This window comes from Pan troglodytes, chromosome 3 (genome assembly GCF_028858775.2).
Source record: "Pan troglodytes isolate AG18354 chromosome 3, NHGRI_mPanTro3-v2.0_pri, whole genome shotgun sequence".
NCBI lineage: Eukaryota > Metazoa > Chordata > Mammalia > Primates > Hominidae > Pan > Pan troglodytes.
The window spans coordinates 23,761,756-23,786,782 of NC_072401.2; the positions used below are offsets into that span (position 1 = coordinate 23,761,756).

The 25,027-nt window shown below is 34.7% G+C and overlaps 1 protein-coding gene and 1 long non-coding RNA gene across 6 annotated transcripts in view; one reads left to right on the forward strand and one right to left on the reverse strand.

Annotated features, from left to right (window-relative positions):
• LOC461139 (cytosolic beta-glucosidase) overlaps nucleotides 1–25,027 on the forward strand; it is a 1,143,797-nt gene that overhangs the window by 653,555 nt on the left and 465,215 nt on the right. The gene's annotated exons all lie outside the window — the stretch shown is intronic.
• LOC104006004 (uncharacterized) overlaps nucleotides 639–25,027 on the reverse strand; it is a 104,394-nt gene continuing 80,005 nt past the window's right edge. For both annotated transcript variants that reach the window (XR_010156493.1, XR_010156494.1), the window contains exons 4-5: nucleotides 1,632–1,707; nucleotides 639–995 (exon numbers count right to left, since the gene is read on the reverse strand). This is a non-coding gene — a long non-coding RNA (uncharacterized LOC104006004). The remainder of the gene's footprint in view (nucleotides 996–1,631; nucleotides 1,708–25,027) is intronic.

Genomic DNA, 25,027 nt, shown 5'->3' on the forward strand with positions numbered 1-25,027 from the left:
TATAAGGAGATCGTGTTGGTATGAGGAACAAAAAGGGTCTTTTACTCCCAAAGTGACTATTTCATGCATTCTGTATAGTCTAGAGTGAGTCCATCTGTTCAGCACACCATTGCCCATCTTAAATAGCAAAACCAAAGCCACTGAAACCTCTGGGCTCATTTTAAAAATGAGTTAATGAACATCAAAGTGTAAGAGATGGATGATGAAAATGTTAAAACACTATAAAAATCCTCCTGGCAAAATGACCAATAGAGTAAATATAGCTCCTATTGCCTTTCTTCTGTTGGAGCCCTCATCTTTGCTTATATGGGTTCTTGGTCACTGACACTCGCTAATGTTGCTCCTTGGCTGCTAAAATTGATTCTGCATCCCGGCATGTCCACCTTCCCACTCTCTCTTTTGTTTTTTCCCTTTAATATATGTTTGTCAATTCAAGCAATAGCTTGGGAGTTTGATTAAAGCAATAGCTAATTCAAAAAGCTTAGATTTAAATATATTTTCTCAAAGGAAATTAAATAATATGGGAAATCAGTCTAATTATAGGAATTTTAAAGATTATAGCAATTTTTTCTGATAAGCCACATGAATAAGAAGAATGAGCAGATTATAGAACAATTAAATAGATATAATATTTATTTATTTTACTGATGGTATGTATAGTCACTGACTACACATGATTGAGCTAGGAGTGGCCTTAGCTGATAATCATGAGGTCTGTTTTTCTTCATCTTCTTCATTCCTGGAGTTCTAATCTAAAAGTTCTTTGTCATATTCAGCAACATTCTAGACACTACCTTTGTTTTAATCCTCAGGGTGTTATATATCCCTTGTGCTGAATCATTCTGACCATGCGTCTCATCCTAAGCAGCTTGAGTCATTTTCCATATTCAATGCCTGTGAACACCTGTTTTGACTCCGTGAGGTCTCTCCTTGTTTCCTCTTTTCAGGACCTCTTTTCCCTTGAGGATGACTGGAATTTTCCTGTCCTGTGTCAACTTAAAAGTAAGCCAGAAAAGCAAACAAATAAGTAAAGCACCCACTGAAAAACAGTTATTTACAGGGTATTATCAAATCCTATCAAAGTATTGTAGCTTCACACTGTCTCTCTCAGTGTTAATTTATTTGTGACATTTATCATTACCTGAACTTGCATATTCATTTGCTTGTGTATGGTCAGTAAAATCCTGATCCTGATCCTGGTCAGTAAAATCCTGATGAAAACTCCATGCAAGCTGGGGTTTTATCTGTTTTCTTCACTTTCAGGAATATCTATGCCCAAAACGGGTCCCATCACAGGGCATGTGATCAAAGATCTTTGTTGAATGAATGAATGGCTGGCAAAATATGGATGTGAGTCAGGAACTCACTTTAAATAATTCCATGAAATATGAGACAGTTGTCAGTGTTGCCGATGGAAGATCCCAAACACTATTCTGGGCAGTTAGAGCAATTTCATTTGGAAGTTAATGAATATACATTTTAAAAAGTGCTGATTTCTGTCACTTTTCTCCAAAAAGTATGCAAATAATTGGACAGAAAATCAAAGGCGACTGCATTTCCTTTAATGCTCCTAGGCTCTGTAGATGTGTTGTATGAAAATCATAAACAGGATAAATAGAAAGATTTCTCACCTCTTTTAATTCAGGCTTGAGTAATTGACATTCACACTAAGTCTTTAAGTAGAGGGAGAGATACGTAGGAAAAGGACTGAAAAGTAAAAAGCAAAAAGTGATTACACACACACAAAAATGACACCTTTTAATCTACACTTTTCACCTATTCTTGCCATGTGAAGGTTTGCAACTGTTTATGTCATGTTGTCTTAAATGTAATGATGATGATAAAGATAATAATAATTATGGTAACATTTACCTATATGAATTATATTTCACATGTATAAACTTATGCTATGTACTGCATAGATTACAGGAGGTTTAGCACCAGCACACCCTGTAAACCCAATTGTTAGGGCCCTACCTGTCATTTGCTTTCTATTTTAAAGCTTCCTAGTAGGAAAAAGATGTAGGATTCAAGGAACATTAGTGAATAAGATACTTGTAGGTCTTACAACTGTCTAAATTATTATTAATATAATGGCTGTTAATCTTAAAACAGTTGTTAAAGAATGATTTGTAAAAATATGAAGACACAACACACAGTTATAATAAACTGAAAGTAAAAGTCTAGATGATTTCACCGAACATGGGAGGGCATTGGACACAGGAGAGAAATAGAACAGGAAGGTAAGAATTTTGCCTTGGTTTGAGGGAGGTGTTAAATTCATTTTGAATGTGTGTATTAGTTTCCTAGGACAGCCATAATAAATTACCACAAACTGGGTGGTTTCAAACAACCAAAATGTATTCTTTCACAGGGCTAAAGGCCAGAAGTCCAAAATGAAGATGTCAGCACTGTTAGTTCCTTTTGAAGGTTCTGAAGGAGAAACCCATTGCATGCCTCGCTGTTAGTGTTTGTGGCAGCTGTGCAACAGTTTCCTGGTGTTTCTCGTGCTGTAGCTGCATCACTTCAGTCTCTGACTCTATCTTCATAAGGCCTTCCCCTCTTGGGTGTCTATCTCTACCTATTTTTTTTTTTTTTTTGAGACAGAGTCTTGCTCTGTTGCCCAGGCTGGAGTGCAGTGGCGTGATCTTGGCTCACTGCAAACTCCACCTCCTGGGTTCAGGCCATTCTCCTGCCTCAGCCTCCCTAGTAGCTGGGACTACAGGCACCTGCTACCACGCCTGGCTAATTTTTTGTATTTTTAGTAGAGATGGGGTTTCACCGTGTTAGCCAGGATGGTCTTGATCTCCTGACCTCGTGATCCTCCCGCCTTGGCCTCCCAAAGTGCTGGGATTACAGGTGTGAGCCACCACACCTGGCCTCTCTACCTCTTAGAAAGACACCTGTCATTGGATTTAGAACCCACCCTAATTCAAACTAGTGTCCTCTTGAAATCCTTATGTAAATTATATCTAAAAATACCCTTTTTCCAAATAAGGTCATATTCACAGGTTCTGGGAAGGAGTATGTTTTTGTGTGGTCCCAATTCTACCACTCCAATGTAGTAAACTCTTATAACATTTACAATATGTCAAGCACTAGGTGCTTTATATGTAGGAACCGATGTAATCTTCCCCTATGAACTATGTACTATTTTCCCATTTTACTGATAAGAAAAATTGCCCCAGATAACACACAGGAGGAGTAAGTGGTAGAGTAAGGGTTAGAATCTACAAGTCTAATTCTAAAATTTATGTCTCTAACCGATATGTTAAGTTTAAGTGCCACAAATGAACTACATACAATAAAGGATGTAAAATCCCTTTGTATGCTATCCAAACAACAAGAGGAAATTAAACTGAAACAAAGAGTACTCCATAAGTTCTGCAAAAGGCAGAAAAATTCAGAAAGCCAAAAAAGAGCATAGAGAAGAAATCCAAATAAGATGGCTGATATAAATTCAAGTAAAATATGGAAATTTAAAGAAAACCAAACAATAATTTAAAACAAATTTCTACAATATGCTTTTTAAGAAATAAAATGAGATAGAGGTATGACAGTCTCATTTTAACGAAAGTAAGGAGTTACAATACTTTTTAGAGACTGACCAGAGAATATTTAAAAATGTTCATCACACCATGTCATTCCCAGGTTCAGAGCCATGTAATGGCTTCTTCCTGTATTTCGGATAAAATACCAACTCCTTCAATGACCTACAAAGTCACAAATCATCTAGTTGGTCCCTGCCTAATTTTATACCTTGTTTCCTCCTCTCTGGATATCCCTCCCTATGTTATGAGTCCACTGAGAATGTTATTACCCAAACTTATCCGTATACTCACTCTTCTCTTTGCCTAAAATGTTCTTTCCCTGGCACTTCCCTGACATGATTTCCTGTCCATCATTCAGATCTAAGATCAAAGATCACTTCTTCAGAGATGTCCTCCCCATCTTACCTGAAGTGACTCACTGTTATGCTCTACCACTTTTCCTTAACTAATACCTTCCCAATATTCCAATCACTTGATATTATTTATTTGTGAAAGTCATATACAATTGTTTACAAAGCCATCAATTTTACATCACAATTTTACATCACAATGACCTATTACATGAATACCTCTACCTCCAGTCCATGGCACCAAACTAATCCATGCCACCAGGAAATCTTATACAGGATGGCACCTAAGGTCAGTCTTAGAAGATAAGCAAAGCTTTAGCCTTTAAGTTGGGTAAATAGTGGTAATTGGTGAATGAATTTCTAGAGAATTTAAGTATATCCTAGAAAACATGTATTTGTATTTATATATGTGCATACATACATATTATAACTATCCACACATACATGTACATGTGTGCATACAGAGAGAGAGAGAGAATATGAACAGTGATCATACGTTGTTGACCCTCTTTCAGTCATACCATGAGAAATCACCAGCAGTATTATTCCAAATATCATCTGTTTGCCCTTTGGGTCTACTCTGCCTCCTCCTTCCAACTGCTTGATGCCAGTATGTGTGATCATATCAAAGGGCACTCTTGTTTTCTGGATTTCATTGAAAAGAATAAAGGGAGGTTGGCAATGATTGTAGCCTGGGAATAAAACACTCTCCTATGTGGGCTCCCTATACCCTGCCCTCACCTTTGAAAATAGTCCTCCTGTTAAACTCTGCTCAAATTAGTTCAAATGTGTAATTTGTTTCTCGCTGGGGCACTGACTAATACACATGTATTTCCTTTGAGCATTTCCAAATGCCAAGAGTATGTGCTTCATTTTTTTCTCCCTGCAGTTATTAATTGAGTGCCTACCATGTGCCAGGCACTGTTATAGACCATGGGGACATCCAGTGAACAAAGTAGAGGAAAACAATTGTTCTTATGAAGCATTGTCGGAGATGACAATGAACACAATAAATATGCAACATCATATTAGATATACCAGTTAGTATTATGAAGAAAAAATAAAGATAACAATGTTGGGGTGTGAGGGGAATTTAAAGTGGGCATGGTCATGAAGGCTCCACTAAGAAAGTTACATTTCAGCAAATACATCAGAGCTGTAAGGATCTAGCCATGAAGCTTTTTGGGAAAAGAGCATACAAAGCAGAGAGGATAGCAGAGGCAGATGGCCCAGGACAAAAGTGAGCCTGGTGTTTTCAAGGAGTCATGAAGACTCCAGCATGATGGAGTGGGGTGAGTCAGGCAGGAGAAGAGGTGAGGAAGGTAGATCCCACAGGATCTAAAAGCCACTAGAAAGACTGGATTCTACTCAGGGTAAAAAACAAAAAGGAGCACACTAGAGCGTTTGGAGCTCTGACACCATCTGACTTATATGTTACAATTGTAGTTGTTGTATTTGTTTGATTTGTGGTGTACGTGCAGTGTGTGTGTGTGTTTTGGTTGTTGCATTTGTTTGATTTGTGGTGTATGTGCAGTGTGTGTGTGTGTGTGTTTGAATAGACTAAAGGAGGGAAAGAAAAAGTATAAATTAAAACTTATTTAGGAAGTTAATAGCAATAATGCAAGCAAATTAAAATGATGGCTAAGACCAAGTTAGTGGCAAAGGAGTTTGTGACAATGTGGTATGATAGAGATTCAAGCTATATTTTGAAGGTAGACTCAATATGATTTTCTGCTAGATTCATTCATTCAAAACATATTTATTGAGTGTTTTCTATGAGCTAGCATTAGGCTAGGTACTCGAGATAGAATTGTGAACAAAACAGAGATCCCTGCCCTTATAGGATTTGAAATATAATGTTGATATGTAGGCAGTAAACATTGAAAAAATAGAGTGTAAAGTATGTTACAAATTGTTCCATGCTATGGAAAAAAAACGGGGGGGTGGGGTAAAGAAGAGCAACTGGGTTAAAGTAATAAATGGCCATGGTCTGCCTGCTTGAGTAGATGACTTTGGAACAAGCATGTCAGGGAAGAGAGAGAATCAGCCAAGAGGATATTTAGGTGAGCAGGTCTTTAGATGGAGAGCACAGCAAGAGCAAAGGCCATAGGGTAGGCACATCTGGGGGTTTAAGGAGCCACCGGGAGGCTGGAGAGGCTGCAACAGTATCAAGAAGGTATTAGAAGAGGACTTGAGAGAATTAACAGGTTAAAACTAAAAATGACCTTGTAAACACTGGTGTAAATAAAACTTATTTTAAAAGTTAACAGCAATAACCTAGGCAAATTAAAATGATAATTTGGGTTTACATTCTGTGTACAATGAGAGCCACTGAAAGGTTTTGTGCAGAGGAGTAGCAAGATCTGACCATTGCTTTAACGTGAGTACTTAAATTATTGGGACTAAGTTCTGGATGGCAAGCATTGAGAGTAAGTTCTGGGTAGCAGGATTTGAAGCACATAGACCTGCTGATGAGGTAGGATTTGTTGAGGGGGGGCGGAGGATGGAGCCAAGGATGAAGTTGCCACTTAAAGGTGTGTAAAGACTGAAAGGAAATTAGGTTAGAGGGAGGATGGTAGGAAGGTTAGGATCACCGCATTGGACATAATAAGATTGAAATGACTATTCATGTTTCACTATTTTTTGTCATGTAGAGGGACTTCTGGTCTCATTCCATAGCAGCATACCATTTGACAGCTGAGTTGGGAAAAAAGCAACTGGGTATGCTTAGCTTAGCCAGCACTTTGGTCTTCTTATTTTGGGACCCACTTTACTTGCAGTGGGGAAAATGTGTTTTCTAATTCTCTGTAATGTAAGTTTTAAAGAGTCAACCCCCCAGTGGGGTGTCTATGTCTATTGAGCAATTGTGTTTGACTAGATGAGTAGACTTAAATATCTGGTGAAGTGTTAGCAAGTCTAGCTTGCTACAGTTCCATAGAGACTTTCTCTAAAGAGCTTTATATAGAATGAACAGTGATGACTTGAATCTCCATATTGATAGTCTCCATGTCAATCTGTCAATCCTTTTGAAACTTGGGGGTGGTGGAAGATGACATTATTCCTCTGTCTTTAACCTAAAGATTTTAAAAATGAATACAGAAAGAATTTTACACTTAAGATTATTATCAAGAGGCAACTTTCACATCCAAGTCTCCTCAATTTTGAAGGTAAAATTGAATTTGACCTTTAACTAAAGATCAATTCCACTGGGTAACCAATTTGGACTGATTCCACTGGAGATCACCTAAGAGTATTCTGGCATTGTAAATGGCCATTAAAAGCCATCAGCGCTATAATTCTTTGAGAAACAGATAGTTATGTGAGAGTCATATGATGGTTATTGCTTTATGACTTAGATATTATTTAATGAATAGTTGGAAATATCTATCAAGTCTAACTTGACAAAAGAGGACAGAGAGGACCTCCATCTCAGCCAAGACTACTTGGGGAAAATGCTGTAATTTCTAAAACCATATCCTTTAAGCTGATGATAATAGCACATTACCCATTTGCTTTACGTCTCTGATTTAAAATTATCAAAACCCTTTGCAGTGCTTTACTTCAGTCTTATGCCTTCACTAGCGGCACAGATATACATCATTAGGGCTGCCCATCACCGCCATCAGAGGTCACTCTAGCGCAGAGGTTTTTACCTGTTTTTGTGCAATGGACCATTTTGACAATCTTTTGAAACCTTCCAGAAAACTAGTTTTAAATACATGGGAACTCAAGGTAAGAATCATGTTAAAGTAAGTTGTATTTCTTTCAAGTCTACCCATTTTTCTCATTTTGCCAAAACTTGAGACCTAGTCACAAGTTTGTGGGCATTTTTGTTCACCAAGAGTAGCATTATTGTGTTAGTTACTTACCATCGGCCTATAAGATGCTTGGTTCATCTATGTTGCTCACAAGCATCATAAACATTATTTTTGCTGTGAATATCTCATGGCTGGTGTAAATTCTTTGCTAGATTGTTTGAACTTTTTCATGGTCTTATCGATTCAAATTCCTATAATGTTTCTGGCAGTTTATAGTTTAATGGAATATAACGATGTATATGTCTTTGCCCTGCAATGTACATATTTACCCTTATTATTTAACCAGTACTTCTTGACTATATTATTGCAGACACAGGCACTATTCAACATGCTAGGTATTCAGTCCTGAATAAGACAAGATAAGAAAATAAGAGAAGGAAAGAAGGAAGAGAGGAAAGGAAAAGAAAGGAGGGAAGGAAGGATGGAAGGATGGAAGCAAAAAAGGGAGGGAAGGAAGGAGGAAGAGAAAGAGGAAAGGAAAGAAAAGAATTATAATGTTAAGCTATGATGGCAAGATAAGAAGTAATAGGAACTGAGAGTGAGAGAGATGGACAGGAAAGAATTCTTTAAGTAAATGACATGTGAATAAAGAAATAATATATGACCCTGAAAAATAATGTATTGTTGACAAAAACCAAATTTACTTAATGAAGCATACTCATACTTACATACAAGGTTAAGTTGTTCTGCCTTATACCAGAAGGAAGGAGCTCCCTGTGTCTGCCATTCCCAATAGGGTAACAATGAAGACACCTATTGCAGAGTCAACGTCTGGCAAAATTGAAGTGGTGGCTGACCCACTCTAAGCATAATAAGGTACCTGATGAGGAAGTGGGCAAGTTCCCAGGAGCATTTGACTTGAGTATGTTTCCCCATGTACTACTGTGCACTACTATTAGATAATCTTCTCTTCTTTCTAGATACCTTTACTCCAAAAAATCAGCTTCTGCATCAAAGAGTAAGGGCTATTCTCCTTCTGAAACCCATGGGAGTGAATCCTTTCTTGCTTCCTCTAGCTCCTGGTGATTTGCGGCAATCTTTGGAATTTCTTGACATGCAGCTGCACACAGTAATTTTTGCCTCCGTCATTATATGGTGTTCTCTCCTCATGTGTCAGTTTTTATATTGTCTTTTTATAAGGACAATAGTCATATTGAATGAAAAGCCCACACTACTCCAGGATGACCTGATCTTAACCACTTAGGTCTAGAATGGCCCCATTTCCAAATATTGTCACATTCTGTGGCCCTAGTAGTTGGAAATTCAACATATATTTTGGGGAAATGCAATTCAACCCACAATGGTCATTTCTAAAGTTTACACAAAAGGCCAGGCATGGTGGCTCACACCTGTAATCTCAGCACTTTGGGAGACCTAGGAGGGTGGATCACCTGAGGTCAGGAGTTCAAGACCAGTCTGGCCAACATGGTGAAACTTCGTCTCTACTAAAAATACAAAAATTAGCCAGGCGTGATGGTAGATGCCTGTAATCCCAGCTACTCAGAGCAAGACCCTGTCTCAAAAAAAGAAAAAAAAAGTTTACACAAAAAAATGTGAAGTACTTAGCAACCAAAGTGAATGGAAAGAATACAGGTCTAGCAATTTAGATAGCTAATTATTTCACTTTTTTTTTTTTTTTTTTCCCCAGGATGGAGTCTTGCTTTGTTGCCTAGGCTGGAGTGCAGTGGTGCGATCTTGGCTCACTGCAACCACCACCTCCCAGGTTTAAGCAATTCTCCTGCCTCAGCCTCCGGAGTAGCTAGGATTACGGGCACATGCCCCACCGCCTCCTGGCTATTTTTTTTTTTTTTTTGTATTGTTAGTAGAGACGGGGTTTCATCATGTTGGCCAGTTTGGTCTCAAACTCCTGACCTCGTGATCCACCCGCCTCGGCCTCCCAAAGTGCTGAGATTACAGGCATGAGCCACCACACCCGACCAATTATTTAACTTTTTACATTACCATTTTTGCATTGTTGATCTTAGAAGGTTGCTAAAATGTCTTGATTCAGTCTTATCAGCCAAAAACAAATAGTAGTATTAACTATTTTGCAGAACTGTAGAAATAATATAAATAAAATGGGAGTATATACAAACTCAAATTCCTGTTCAATTGTTTGTGTAATTATGATTGGCACTAAAAATGAACTACAAGCCTAAGTAGATATTGCAAGTTGTTAATTCTCAGGAATAAATAGAAGTCCTGACTAAAAATTTTTACTGAAGATTAAAAAAAAGAAGATGTGCTTTTCTATATTGAGGTCAAAACTTAAAATTAAGATGATCCCTGATATACTTCCACTGCAAGTCGAATTGAATCAAACCAACGAATGAATGAAAAGTCAAAAAATCACCAAAAAAAAAGGAAGGAAAAATGGCCTAATGCTTGATTTGCAAAATAACAGTCAGTATAGTTGCCAAAGAGAGATCAGTATTTCCCAACAATTACTTATCTTGAAGTTAAAGCCATGGCTTGTAATTAAGAACATACTTTTCATCAAAGCCTGTGCTGACTACCCCGTATAAGTTATGTCCACCCCTGGTAGTCTATCATAGCAGGTAGCTCTTTCCTCTATAGCATCTATCATAATTTATAATTATATATTTAAGTCAGTGTTTGCTTGTCTACTCTGCATTTCCCATATTAGATCTTAAGTGTCTAGAAAATGAGGGCGATGTCTCTAGCCCCTAGCGTAGTGACTGTCACACAGAAAGGGCTCCATAAATATCAGTTTAATGAATAAATGGATTGGTGAGTTTATGGATGAATAAAAATATTATTACTCTCTCTAGACATCCTCATTTGACAGATTTCTCTTCGGCAAATATAACACAATAAATCGTACATTTATTTACATGCCATTACAGGGAGATATTGGATAAATTCATGGGACTTTGTTGGAAAAATCCTTTAAAATTTTCAGCAACAACATATTTTGAACATCAGGGATATCTGTGACTTGTTACAGTTCTTTCTTTTGTGTCTGAGGAAAGGTACACATCAGAACTGTGGAGCTGAAATACTGGAAAAAGAACAAAGCAAAGCAAACAATGTTAGTGCAAATGAATAAGGAGAAGTCGAACAAGATATAGATGAAAGTGAAAGGCAAATTAAGCCAAAGTCCAAAAAATATGAAAGGATAAATATGGAGATATAAATAAGCCAGGTTAAAAAACTTAATGTAATAATTCACATTTCCACAGTTTGGCCCACAGTAAAATGTTTTACCTGATTTTTCATTACTAAACACATTGGTTAATATCCCCAGTGAATTTCTACCTTGTAGCACTCTTCTTCCCTCCTCTATGCCTAGAACACCTCCACTTGCCTATCACTAGTTTTCTCATTGTATTATCTCTGAAAACCCCATTGAGGTTCCAATTTCTCCATTACAACCTTCTTATTTAATCTATTGAAGAGTTTGAGACTCAGGGGTAAAGAGACATGGAAGTTCACACAATTAGTGACAATGCCAGGACTAGAATACAAAAAGAGAATTCTTTCTACTGTGTTCCAAAGTCTACGATTTCTAGCATTCTTTACTCTAAGACTTGAAATAGTTTACGCTATTGTCAACTGAGCCAGACCATGTCTATCTACTTGGGTCAACAGAAGGAACAGGAAATGTTAGCAGAGGGAGTGAATCTATTCGATGATACTTACTGTCAAACCACAGGTAAACATGATAGTGCCATCTAGTATATTTATATCTTTTCAAATATGCAGAATGAGGTAGATAAAAGAAAACTCCTAAGGAGTCAAAAGGTAAAAATGGCCCAAACATACAGAGATACATAAAAACTCTTAATTTCAAGGGATACATTTATGGGCACACAAGCAAAACTGAATGAATAAACTCCTATTCAATGATGTGATTTGCATGCCGTACAAAATGTATAACTTTAAGGAGATAATTTCCTTTTTGTTTCTAATCCGTAACATAATTCTCATTAATGTTAATATGTGCCTATCAAGGGAAAACATATCCATTGATATGGGTATTGAGAGACCAAACAGTATTTTTAATTTAAAAGAGTAGTACAGTTACACAACATAAAATCAATATTTATTGGATATTAAAACAGTTCATTCAGGTTTGACGTTTACAGAATTTTGTTGGCTAGTTTCTTCATTTACCTTATTTGGAGACCCGAATAAGTGCCCATGAACTGTAGAAACTTGTCTCAGGAATTTTATATCTACTGCCATACACAAAGTCCACATAAGACTCAGGGTAATAAGTTACAAGGTTAGCAATAAGGATTTTTTACTTATAAGTAGAAGTTTCTCGATTTTATAAATGGCTTAGAAAATAATAGAGTAGAAAGTGTTCATGGCTTGATATGTTTTTAAAAGAGAAAAAAGATGATTTCTCTGGAAAACAATAATAAAGGAAGGAGAATACTATGAGAAACAAAAGATTCCCTGAAAACTTTGTTTCCTAAGACAAAAATTAAAACTTTTCATTATACGGATATGTCTTCATATAGAGCTTTCTGGATTGGAAAATACTTTAGAGGAGTCGATATATGAATAGATGGTAGAGAGATAAATGGATGGAAGAGTGTATATATATGTGTGTGTGTGTGTGTATGTCTGTGGGGGGTGTGTATGCACACACTGTATGTATACATATAAAGATTGAAGAGTTTATATATGTGTGTAATATATATATAAAATACACAATTCATGTGTAAATATAATGTACTAGATAAAATAGAATATATATAATCCAGTTACTGCTGGCATACCTTCAAGGAAGAAACCTCATCACTTCCTGATGTTGTAGATGCTTACAGAAGCTTCCATCTACTCATTGATTCATGTATTTGTTTCATAAGCATTAATTGTCCTCTATTATTGGATACTTCATTACAGTCACCATTCCTATCTTCATGGAATACAGAGTTACTGTGAGAAGACATATGTAAAATATGAATGCCATAATATAGTGGCCTTGAGAAAAATGTGAATGAAGTAGAGAAAATATGGTTAAGGATGGAAGTTGATAAAATTAGTATTGTAAGGGAAGTTTGCAGTACAGGAAAACCTCAGAAGAAGATCCTGTAGATTGCAGGAGCAACAGAGCAAAGGCTCAGAGACTCGGTTGCAAGGGCCCTGGCAGAATTGCAAGCCTTGCCCGATGGCTTGAATTTAAAATGAAACACTTACAGCTAAGTGAAACTACATGATTATAAACAAAGCAGGAGTAAATATATTTTCAGGTAAACCTAAATTGCAGATAAGCAGAGGTCACAGTGTTAATATCCATCAAATAAAATTTAAGGCAAAAGCATTTTATAAGAAAAAATAGCCATTTTATAGCAATAAGTATAATTTGCAATAATATAAGTGTTAGCTATCAAATAAAATTGGCTCCAAATACATGGAGGTGTAGTTAAAATGTAATATTAATGGGAGTCAATAGCACACTCATTTAAGTCTTTGGCAAATCTTGTTAGCCAAAGTTAATCAGGATATAAAAGCTATGAATTTATACTATATACTACATATGATTTTGTAAGCTATTATATGTTACTATATATCATAACATTTTATTATATCCTACTTTATTATATGTAATATAGTATATGTTTAGGCTAAACATTCTACCCTACAAATAGCAAATTTGCTAATTTGCTAAACCTTGCTAATCACAAATTTTTTAGAAGAACTGAACATGTAGTAGGCTACCATTGAAAAGCTAGGTAAATTTTTTAAAAAGTCTATGAGCCATATTATATGATAATGCAACAAAACTAGATATTAATAGAAAAATATGTTTAAAATGCTAGAAAAACAAGTAAAAATATCATAAATAACTCTGAGGTCAATACAAATTAAATTTGCCCTGACAATGACATAGAATGCAATGTAAATGAGACTGCCACGTTATATTAATAACATGCAGCAAATCTCCATCTATAGAGAAATATATAAACCAACATGCACATATTTTAAGCAAGAAATAATAGATATTTTAAAAAGTAAATGTTCAGATCAAGAACTTATAACAAAGCAAATGAAAAATTAAATGAGTAAAGTAATATAAAGGTATTAATAAAAAATAGAAGGGAATGAATTATATAAACAAGAGGTACAAGAATGAAAAATGCATGTAAAATATAATTTGAAAAAATACAATAGTCAAGCCTTGCAGTGTTAATTGAGAAAGGAAATAAAAGTGAGGAAAATTACCTATGAAGCATTCGAAGTAAGAAGTATTAGATTAAAAACACAATGTTACTTTTAGTGTAAAATTACTATAAACTAAAAATTGGAAAAAAACAAATTGCAAAATATATTTTAAAATTATATTAATTATCAAAATTAACATGAGAATCATGTAAGACCAATTATAATTACAAAACTTAAAAAAATTATCTCCCAAAAATTGTGACAGTGGAAGATGGTTTAGATGATTTTATGAAAAAGTTATGTCAAAATTATTCTTTTCTTATTTAAACTGTTTTAGAACATAGATAATACTTTATGAAGCTTAGAAAAGATTGATCTATAAACCTTCAAAACTAAAAATACATCATAGAGTGACTGTGCTTAAGATTATAGATATAAAGATCCTTAAGAAAACACTACAAATTTTGCCTAGTGTTATATTAAATAAATAATATAAGATGATGGAATGGACTGGGCCCCCCAAATTTAAGCATAATGGCTTATTATGTTCATTATATTAATAGGCAGATTATTTCCCTGGACAATACAATAAATGACACAAAATGCAATGATAAAAAAACTGCTTTTAAAATTATTAGAAGCATTATGTGGTAAGGTGCTTCTATGCCTTATCTGATTGCAATGTGAATGTTTAAATCTGTCCAATTATCTACCCTTCCAAGAAATTCTCATCCCAGAACAAAAAACCAAACACCGCATATTCTCACTCATAGGTGGGAATTGAACAATGAGATCACATGGACACAGGAAGGGGAATATCACACTCTGGGGACTGTGGTGGGGTGGGGGGAGAGGGGAGGGGTAGCATTGGGAGATATACCTAATGCTAGATGACGAGTTAGTGGGTGCAGCGCACCAGCATGGCACATGTATACATATGTAACTAACCTGCACAATGTGCACATGTACCCTAAAACTTAAAGTATAATTAAAAAAAAAAAGAAATTCTCATCCCATTAATTTCTTGTTAATAACTAGTCTTTATTTCCTTCCTTTCCAGATTAATCCTCTATAATTTTTATAAAGCTACATATCAATTCAGACATTTTTTTCAGATCTTAATTTTTTTTCTCGATCTTAACTGCAATTTGTCCCATTCTAGAGGATTCCACTTTCTCTTTTAAATGGCAGCTCCTGTTTCTACACTTTTGCAAACATCTCAAAATATAACCTGAGAATCCTACTACCCGTATCGTGTTTCTTCTGACTCTTATGCATTAACCTCCATTTAAAAAACAAACAAAAGTGAAACTAAAACCTACTTCTTTGAAGTACATGTCATCTGGCTGAATCATCTGTATTCCTTCCTGGGGTCATCCACAAACATCTGAGTTAATCTTCTCACTCAACTAAAGACCTTGACCCTTAGTTCTCACTCTTCCTTTTCATCAAATTCCCACTATTATACAGGGTAACTCTTGAGCCACACAGAGGATGCATACATTACTGGCCATTGCCACAAATTTGAGCCATAAGCTGGCTGCCACTTAAATTTTGTCCTCATCAGAAAAAGTCGTATCTCTGAAATAATGAACTCAATGGCTTCACTCTCTCTCCCAATCCCCCATTCCTGCAGCTCCTCAACTCATCTCTCTTGCATCACTTCTTCCACCTAATTGGAACACCCAAGGCGTTGACTGGCACACATTCAAGTCACTTGAGGGTCTTTAAGACAATGTGGATGCTTTTTTGTCCTATGAAAGACCAATTATTTTACAATCTCTGCACTTCACATTTAGGCTCTAGTGAACCCAAGCACTGTGTAGGCAGGTTAAGAACCACTGCCCTGGGGCATTTATGTCTCTACTCTCGTTTCTTTCTTCAATGACTTTTCTACCCAGCTTGGATTCCAAGTCTCATCACTTCAAATTACCCTTTTCCCAATAGTCTCAATTCCATTCTTTTATGATCACTTTCATTTTTTTTCATGGGTAAAGCTTAAGGCCTCTTTGAAAAGTACTGCCCTGAGCTTCTAAGCTGAAAGAAGAATAACATACAACGTTTCATGCTGCTATTGTCAATACTTTGTAGTCATTAATATAAAATGATTTTTGTAGCTGCCCTGCAGTCCTACTGTGTGCATAATAAACTCGATTTTCCATTTCTCTGTGACACATGTCAAACCATCTCCATTTGCATCGAATCTCTAGCCCCATCATCTCTCACAGATGTCCTTAAATGACAAGCTCACAGTAAGAACAGAATCCTTTTAATGAAAACTCCCTGAACTTTCAGCTACCACAGCATCGAGCGTATTTGCTTCTGCACAATATTGTGTCTTTCATTTAATTGCAATGTAATTAATGTCCCCCCTCCCGTTCAAAGCTCACCTCTCAACTTGTTTACTGAATCCCTATGGCTCCTTCTCCTCAAAGGCTTTGCTTTCTTGTTTATCTGTAGGTAATTGGTTTAATGTTGTCAGTCACAGCCTGGGTTTGAACCATGGCTTCTCACTAAATGACTGTGTGACAATGAGCAGGTGACTTATCCTATTCAGGCTTATATTTTAAATATAAAATGGGGATATGAAATATGTCTGTTTCACAGTTGTGAGAATTGAAAACAATAATATTTATAAAAGACCTTAGAAGAGTAAGCACAATAAAAGTGTTTGACAAATCATTGCTGCACTCCTGTATATTTCAAACCTACTATTATATTCACTTCTAACCTGCATTTACACACTCACTCCATGTTTTCCTTCAGTAGCTCACATATTTTTCTCTTCCCATTCGCAATCAAACTTATCAGAGAAGTCTGAATTTGATCTCTGCTTCTGTTTCTCCTTTTCACTCCACAACCTTCCAAAATCTGGATTCTGCTTTTCCAACTCTGCCGAAACTGCTCTTGTCAATGTCAGTGATGATGGCCTTGTAGTTAAATCCAATAAATAATTTCCAGGCCTTATCTACCTGAACACTTGGCAGAGTTTGACACTATTGACTGCTTCTCCTTTCTTGAAATGCCCTCTCCCTATGACTTTTCTGTTACTGCACTCTCCTTACTTACCTTATACTTCTCTGACCCTTTCATTTTTGTCTCTTTTGTGAGCTCCTCTTTCTCCTTGGCCTACCCTTTAATGATTAGCAATTTTCAGAATGCTGCTCTAAACTCTTTTACCTTCGTATTTTAAATAATTTCCCTGGCTACAATTTTCTGCTTTCAAGGCCGCAGTTTCCATCTATAACCTGATAGGTCCCAATCTATAAATCTCCAGCTCAGATGAGGAAGAGTGGGATGGTGTTTAAAAACATAAATTTTTAAAGACAGGAGACCTATGCTCAAGGTTTGAATTCTTACTTTGCTACTTTCTGGATATCTGATAGAGAAATGATTTAACTAGTCTAAGCTTCAGATCAGTTTATTGTAAAAAATTGTTGAAAATAATTTCTTTTATACTCTAATTAAGTAAGCATGTGTACATTATTTAAGAGAATCAGTGACATGTTAAAAAGTGCTTAATACATTTTACCTGTTTTTTATTGCCTCTACCTGTAGCTCTTTCTCTTGAATTTCAAACTTGTATGTAAACTGGCTATTTGATACCGCTATTTGATTGACCCAGAAAGCCCAGAAATCCAATGTCTGAACATAGTTTCCCAGGTCTCTTTTTCGTAATGTGTTTCTTAACTCATTGAATGGCATACTTATTAAGAACCTCATTCCCAACACTTCTTTCTTATTTAATACCTTTTTAAGTTTCGTGCATTTGCAGTTATATCACCCTTTCCATTTATATTATTATTTATTTAGACTTTTTTTTTCTTTGATAAATCCTCCTGGAGATTTATCCATTTTATTAATGTCTTCAAAAAATAACATTTTTATATTTAAAAAATATTTTAAAATAATTTTATATTTTATTAATTCTGCTGTTAGGTTGATTATGGCTTACCTTCTTTAGTTGCACACTTAGCACATTTTGGTGCACATTTGTGCAACAAAAAAAGTTGCACAGCTTTTCTTTTTTATATATAAGCACTTAGTGTATTTCCTTCTAAGTAAAAGCTTTAATATGCAGTAGTTTTGCTACATGTGGTTACAACAACTTAAGAATAGTAAGTTATTACTCTTAAATAGAAGTGTGTATGTGTAATAACTCTTTCGTTATTAATAGTCTTGTGATCAGAGAATTTGACCATTTATATTGACCATATTTGGAAATTTATTAAAACCTACATTATGACTCAGTGCACAGGTTTTGTAAATGCTTCAGGTGTTTGAGAATAATGTACATTTTCTTATTCTTGGTTGAAGGAGTTTATATAAGTCTGTTAATTCTAGATTCTTAATAGTCTTCAAGTTTTCTGTATTTATACTCATATTTTCCAGTTTATCTATCAAGAATTGATAAACATGTTAAATTTGACACAAGGATGAAGGAGTTGTTAACTTTTTAAAGTAGCTTTTTCAATATTTTGTTTTATTTATTTGGAGATAGTTTTATTAGGAGCATAGAAACATAGAATTGTTAGAGAATCATGGTAAATATAGCCTTTTATCCTGATCTGATAACAATTCATATCCATAAACATACTTTTGACCTTAAGATATATTTTTCTTCTATTAAGATAGTTATGTCCACTTTCTTTTAAGTTAGTATTTGTTTTGTATTTTTTAAATTATTTTTCTTTAAGCCTTTCCATGTCTTTAATTTTTAGCCATGTCTTTGTAAACAGCATATAGTGAGTGACACTTTAAAAATCCAAATAGATAATCACTGTCTCTTCTTGATCATAATACATTTATAAATTTTTTTATTAAAACATAATTGGATCTGTTTCTACCATCTTACTTTTAAATTTATACGTGTCTCCCTATCACCATGTTACTTACATTAAAAAAGTTTAGCTAATGTTTTTTCCTCACATTATTATTTTTTTCATCTTTTTAGTTTGTATACCCCTGAAATTTTATCATGCAAATTTAGTTTTAGTAAGTCACAAACTAAACAATATCTTAATCCTGTTTTGTAATAATTTCAGAATTATAGAACTCTCTAAATTAGATCACTCTCCTTCTGACTTGCATAATATACAAAACACGTGGCACATTTTAGTTTTATTTTCCTTCTATGTTAAATATATTCTTTCGAATTTTCTTTCATTCAGCTTTCTTTGTCATAATGTCTCACTTTTGTTTATTTTCATATGGTTTATTTCACACTTTTCTTCAAGAATGGTTTTGCTGATAATATGATTCTAAGTTAGCAGTCATTGCCATCAGCAACTCTCTTGCTACTGCTTGCTGGCTTCCAATGATGCTCCCTATTTATCTATTTGTTGGTTATATGTTATTTCTCTTTGTCTTTTTTTAAATTATTTAAATCATTTTTATTTTAGAATGAACAATTATTATATTCTACTTTATACATTGAAAACATTCTAATGTAGGACTCAGGAACAAGAAATAAAGGGCAAATCACTACAAGAGCCAGTGTTCAGAGGAAAATAAATGTGGAATTGGAAGTCCGGGGTTTCTGTCCCTATTATGTCACATCTTAGATGTATGACCTTGGGCAAATCACAAATGCCCCTCAAGCTCCAGCATCTCCCTCTTTCAAGTGAGTATCCCCCTCACAGGGTTATCAAGAGGACAGAAAGAGATAGCATATGGAAACAATTACCTGAGAGCCTAGTTCAGAGACATGCCCAAGAGATAATGCTAAATCAAGAGAAGAAAAGGAAGCTTATTCAACCCCTGATTTGGGTCATCATGTGTGAATTGTATACAAGCTGCTCATGCCGTCTGGGGTTCAGGAAGCAGTCTGATAAGTTAAATACACCAATATTCAAAATAACTAACGTTGAACATTAGCTATGTCTCTTAGACTGCTTTTAAAGTTTTCTTTTTGTCTTTATTCTTCCAACGTTTTACTACAATATGTTACAATTTTGACTCCTTTATATTTATCCTGCTTGAGGAACATTCCAATTCCTAGATTCATAGATACATATTTTCATTGATATTGGAAAATCGATTTTCGTCTCTTTACGTATTGCCTCTCCTCTATTCTCTTCATCTGGGATTAAATTATGTGTTTGTTAAAATTACTTGTATTATCCTTTATATCTTGTAACCTTTCATTCATATTTTCCATCTTTTTTCTCTGCTTCCTATTGACTACTGTTGAATATGTATACTGGTTCTCTAATTCTCTCTTTAGCTGTATCCATTCAGTTGTTTAATCTAGTCAAAATTTTTATTTCAACCAATATATGCTTAATTTTAGACGTTACATAATCTAAAATGTATCTTTTTATTTCTAATAAACTGTCTGAGTACCTTTAAGACAGCAGTTTTTGTTTTATTGTGTCGCATATAGAGTATTCTTTTATCTTCTGTGTCTGACATTTACATCAACTGCAGAGATTTTTGACTTTATTTCTCATTTTTATTTCTAGTTTTCCTTTATGATGATCCTTAGACATAATGGCTTGCTTTCCTCTTTTGGGAATCTTGAACTATGTGTTTCTTAAACAGTGAAAGTTCAATGACCATAAATTAAGGGTTAGGAAGCTTTGTGCTAGAAGCCAATGAATGCCAGAAACTTGTGAGTATTTCAGCCCTTTCTGATAATCTAGACTCAAGTTCTCCTTCCCAACCTCCTGCCATTTCCCAATGGCATCATTGCTATTAATAATTCCCCAAGGGACTTCAATCATTGAACTTCAGCAACTGTGGTGTCTGTCTAGCTTTTAGGCCTTGGTTGATTTTATCTTCAGTCCTAATTTATAGGACATACATATACATTTATGTATCTGTACATATATATTTATAGGACTATACATATCCCTGCATATTTATCCTCCAAACAAATGAACAAACAAAAAATCAAAAATGTTTACACTGTACTACTTTTCTCCATCCCCGTTTGCAATATTCCTGTTAAGATGACCATAATCTCCTGCTTACATTACTTAAACAATCCCTTAACTTTCTCCTTCTCTCAATTTGATTCACGTCTAATCCATACTTTCCATGTATTTAAAGTGCAAGTCTAAATATATATATTTGCTGCTTGAAACCATCCAGTGACCTCTCTTTCCTTCAGATAAAAGTCCAAGCCCCTTGTCAAGGTTTTCTCCTATGGTGCCCACATAAAATGACCATCGCTTGCATTCTGATCTTATTTCTCATTACTTATTACTGCTCATTCTTATTACTGCTTATTCTTATTACTGCTCAATATTCCTCTGCTCACATTCTACATTGCAGGCAGTATAAATACTTCATCTTGTTTCTCTTTGTCATGTACACTCTCCCCTCTAGAACCACGGGTATGCTGTTTTCTATTTGGGATATCCTCCTTCCTCCCAGATCCCTACCCTCATCTTAAGTCTCCATTTCTTACTAACCTCTACCAAACAGAGTCTATTCATTCCTCCTTGGTTCAATTTAGATATAACTTCCTTCAGTAAATCTTGGAACACTATACTAGATTAGACATCCCTTCTAGATGCTCCTATGAAACACTATGTTTCTTTTATTGTAGAACTTGTCACACTTTATTATAATCACTCTTTACTTGTTTGAATTCCCAGCTAGACTTTACACTCCATGAGAACAAGTATTGTCTACTTCGTTTATGATTGTATCCCAGATATGTAGCAAAGCACCTTGTATTGGGGTGCTCAGAAATAAAATTGCCAGCTACCACATAGTCTCTAATTCTTACTTAAAAAAACCAAATCTGTAGTTCAATAAAGATTTCTTAAATAAATGCCTTAAATATAAAAGCTCAATAATTTTATTAAGGAGATAAAATATATTTATGGGTCACAACTAGTGATATCCTTGCACTTTTCTAAATAAAACTTACAGTAAAAGTGAAATTATGAAAATACCTGGTTACTTGATGTATCAAAACATTTTTTCTTACAGTTTACATATAGCATAGTATTTTGTCTTATGTTCATTTTCATGCAAATTATCCTAATTGATATTTGAATTTCACTATGATCAGTTTGTCACAGAGTCCAGCCAAACCACAGTATCCCACATGCTACGCCACCCACTGTCTCTAACCATTTTATCCTGTCAGAGGCAGATCAAGCAGCCCTGAGTGTAATCACATCAAAATCGATTTTCATGGCTGAGAGAAAAATAATGGAAATTTCTCTAATGTAGTAAATGTATGTGTTCCTTTTGGTTAACCAAAATAGACTATATATCAGACCTGTCAAAATTAAGTTTTCTTGATTCAGTGCTCTTCCATCGACTTGTATACAAATTACAAAGGCATACTGTGGAGCACTATGATGCAGTCTTCATGCTTCTCTGGACTGCTCCTGTGTCTTCCTCACATGAATAATACCACCAAGTTACAAAGCTACAAGCCAATTTACAGTGTGAATCCCCAAGCAACCTTCTCTATGTTAGGATAGTACTTTAAACCTATCACTTCTTTGGTCAATAGATTCTCCTATCATGAGACGTTCCCAAACAGTAACAATGGTAATATTTCGATGGGATCTGAACCAAATCAAATACCATCCTTTTGAACTCTTTTCAGTGTCTCATTTTCTTCTTTCTATAATCATTTGAGCAAAGGAATCACTTGCTTAAATATCAGTGTTCATTTATCTGAAGCCATTCAGGGTGATCAACCATGTTCAAATGTGATCCCAATGTTATGGTCACTCTACCTACACTGTTTATTCCATGTTGTCTCAAAGCAGATACATTTTGAAAATGCTTGCACAATTTCTTTTTTTTTTTTGTCTTTTTTTTTTTTGGTTTCTTGGTAAGCACAATCACAGTTGCATGTGATTAACTTGATTGATTCAGACTACACTCTTTAAAGGATGGTAGTTCACTACTAAACTTTGACTACCAAGTTAAGTGGTAAATAATGGCCTATAATAATGGTAATGTACAGGTGCAAAGTCAACTAGAAAAAATAATAATGCTTTTATTACTAAGGACAGAATGAGGTTCAATATATTAAAGAACTGACCCATGATATAATTATGAAAATTGCTGACTAATATATAAATCATTAGGTTAATAAATAAATCATTTTTTAAAAAATAGAATACAGCAGCCATTTACAACCAGCAAGAAATAAACCAAAAACTACTTCAAGTTCAGTATACCTAATGTATTATGCTGAAATTACAGAATTATTTTTTTTTGGCCTGAAAGAAGTAAAAATCAGTATGCATTAAAATGTGCATCATATAAACAATGCCAAGATCCGTTCAAAAGAAACTTCTGGTAGTGTGGATACTCCCATTAAAAAAAAAATAAAGTAAGCTTCCCTAATATCTGTCCTTTTAAAATCAAGCTTATTTTCTTAGCTCTGTTTTCTTTGTTAAAATCAAACTCTTCTAAGCTCAGATGAAAACAAAATCAATTTTTAGAGTTTGGTAACTTGTGAACAGCAATGAGAAATTGGTTTGCATGTCTGATAATGGAAACCTTGCTAAAAGTTAGATTTCTGTTTTAAGCTTCTGGGATTTCTGAACAAGGTATCATGGTTACATATATGAGCAACCAGTGATAGTACTGTTTATCAATATTCAAATTTCATAATCTTTAATTTGATGCTACAATTCATTATGTTCGCTGAGTTATTTTTAATAGCAGACAATATGATATAGTTGAAAAAACACTGAATTTAGAGTTAAGAGTTCTTTGTTTCAACTTAATTTTCTGAATCTGGCTGGCCCATTAAACAAATCTGTCTTGCCAGTGATCAAACTCCTTTCAGTATTTCTTTTTAAATCTTTTTTAAAAAGCCAATTATCTTGAGCTCTAAGACTATGTGTGGCTAAAAAAAGTATTTCTTATTGGCTTTTCATCTTTAAAAACCTTGAAGTTTTTTTTGCCATTCTTTAAGATCTTTGAGGCATTTAGGATTTTAAAAAATCTAATAGCAGAACTTTTATGGATATATGGTAATTAACTATTGACTGAAATAAAATCTGAACTGGTTTTGATAAGACTCTCCTTCAAAGACTGATGAAAATATTGTAAAAAGGCCGACCTAAACAGGGTGATAAGAAATCCATTCATACCCTCTCACAGACTTTCAATTCTAGACATTCCAGCTTCTAGGTGGCATGTCTGATGTGATGCATATTAGCATAATCAATAGGGAAATTGATCCAGTAAAAAGATGAGAAGAACTGACAAAGTTGTTTCCTTCTTGAAGCATGTATATAAAAAAACATAATTTCTGGCTGTTACGTAACAGTAGAAATTTCTTGACCTGCCCAGACTTTCAGGATGAAAAATAGCCCTCACAATCTGTAAACTCTTAAAAATTAGGCCACAGAATAAGTTAATACAGAAAACTGTCATTATTGTAGGATCTATTAAATTGTAGAGATCTTGGTGATTGTGTGCCTATAGATTTCAATATGTTTCAAAATCATACACTAAAGTCCTGGCAATGCCTCGTTAACAACTGTGTGGGTTCAAGACATCAGCATTATAATGTGTATATTATATGTGTTTTATGCACATAATGAAGTTGTTACATGAACATTCTCACTCATTTGCAAGTATTTATTGAACATTTACTGTTTGTAATGATACACTAATAAGTGCTCTTATTTAAATTCATATTAACTTTGCGATAGCAAGGATTGGACATATTTCTTCCATTTTGCTGCCTGAGTTCAAATTCCATTTTCATCACTTACCTGTTACATGAACTTGGACAAATTATCCAACCTTTTTGTGATACATGTTTTTCTCATTTATAAGATGGGAATAAAAAGAACAGGAAAAGTCATGGAAGTTTTGTGATGATTAAGCTAAATAATGTATTTAAGTGTTTAGTGTAGCAAGTTATAAATGCTATACATGGTAACTGCTATTATTTTCTTCATTTTAAATACCCCAAACTGAGACTATAGAAAGAAAATACCTTGTCTGTGAGTACATAGGTTATAAGTAGAAGAGTGGGGATTTAGACACGATTTCTTTAAATTGAAAGACTTATTTTTCCTTATATTTATAAAGATTATTAATTTTATCTACATAATGCCAAGATAGACTGGATTAAAAAAATATAGTACATATACACCATGGAATACTATACAGCCATAAAAAGGAATGAGATCATGTCCTTTGCAGGGATATGGATCTAGCTGGAAGC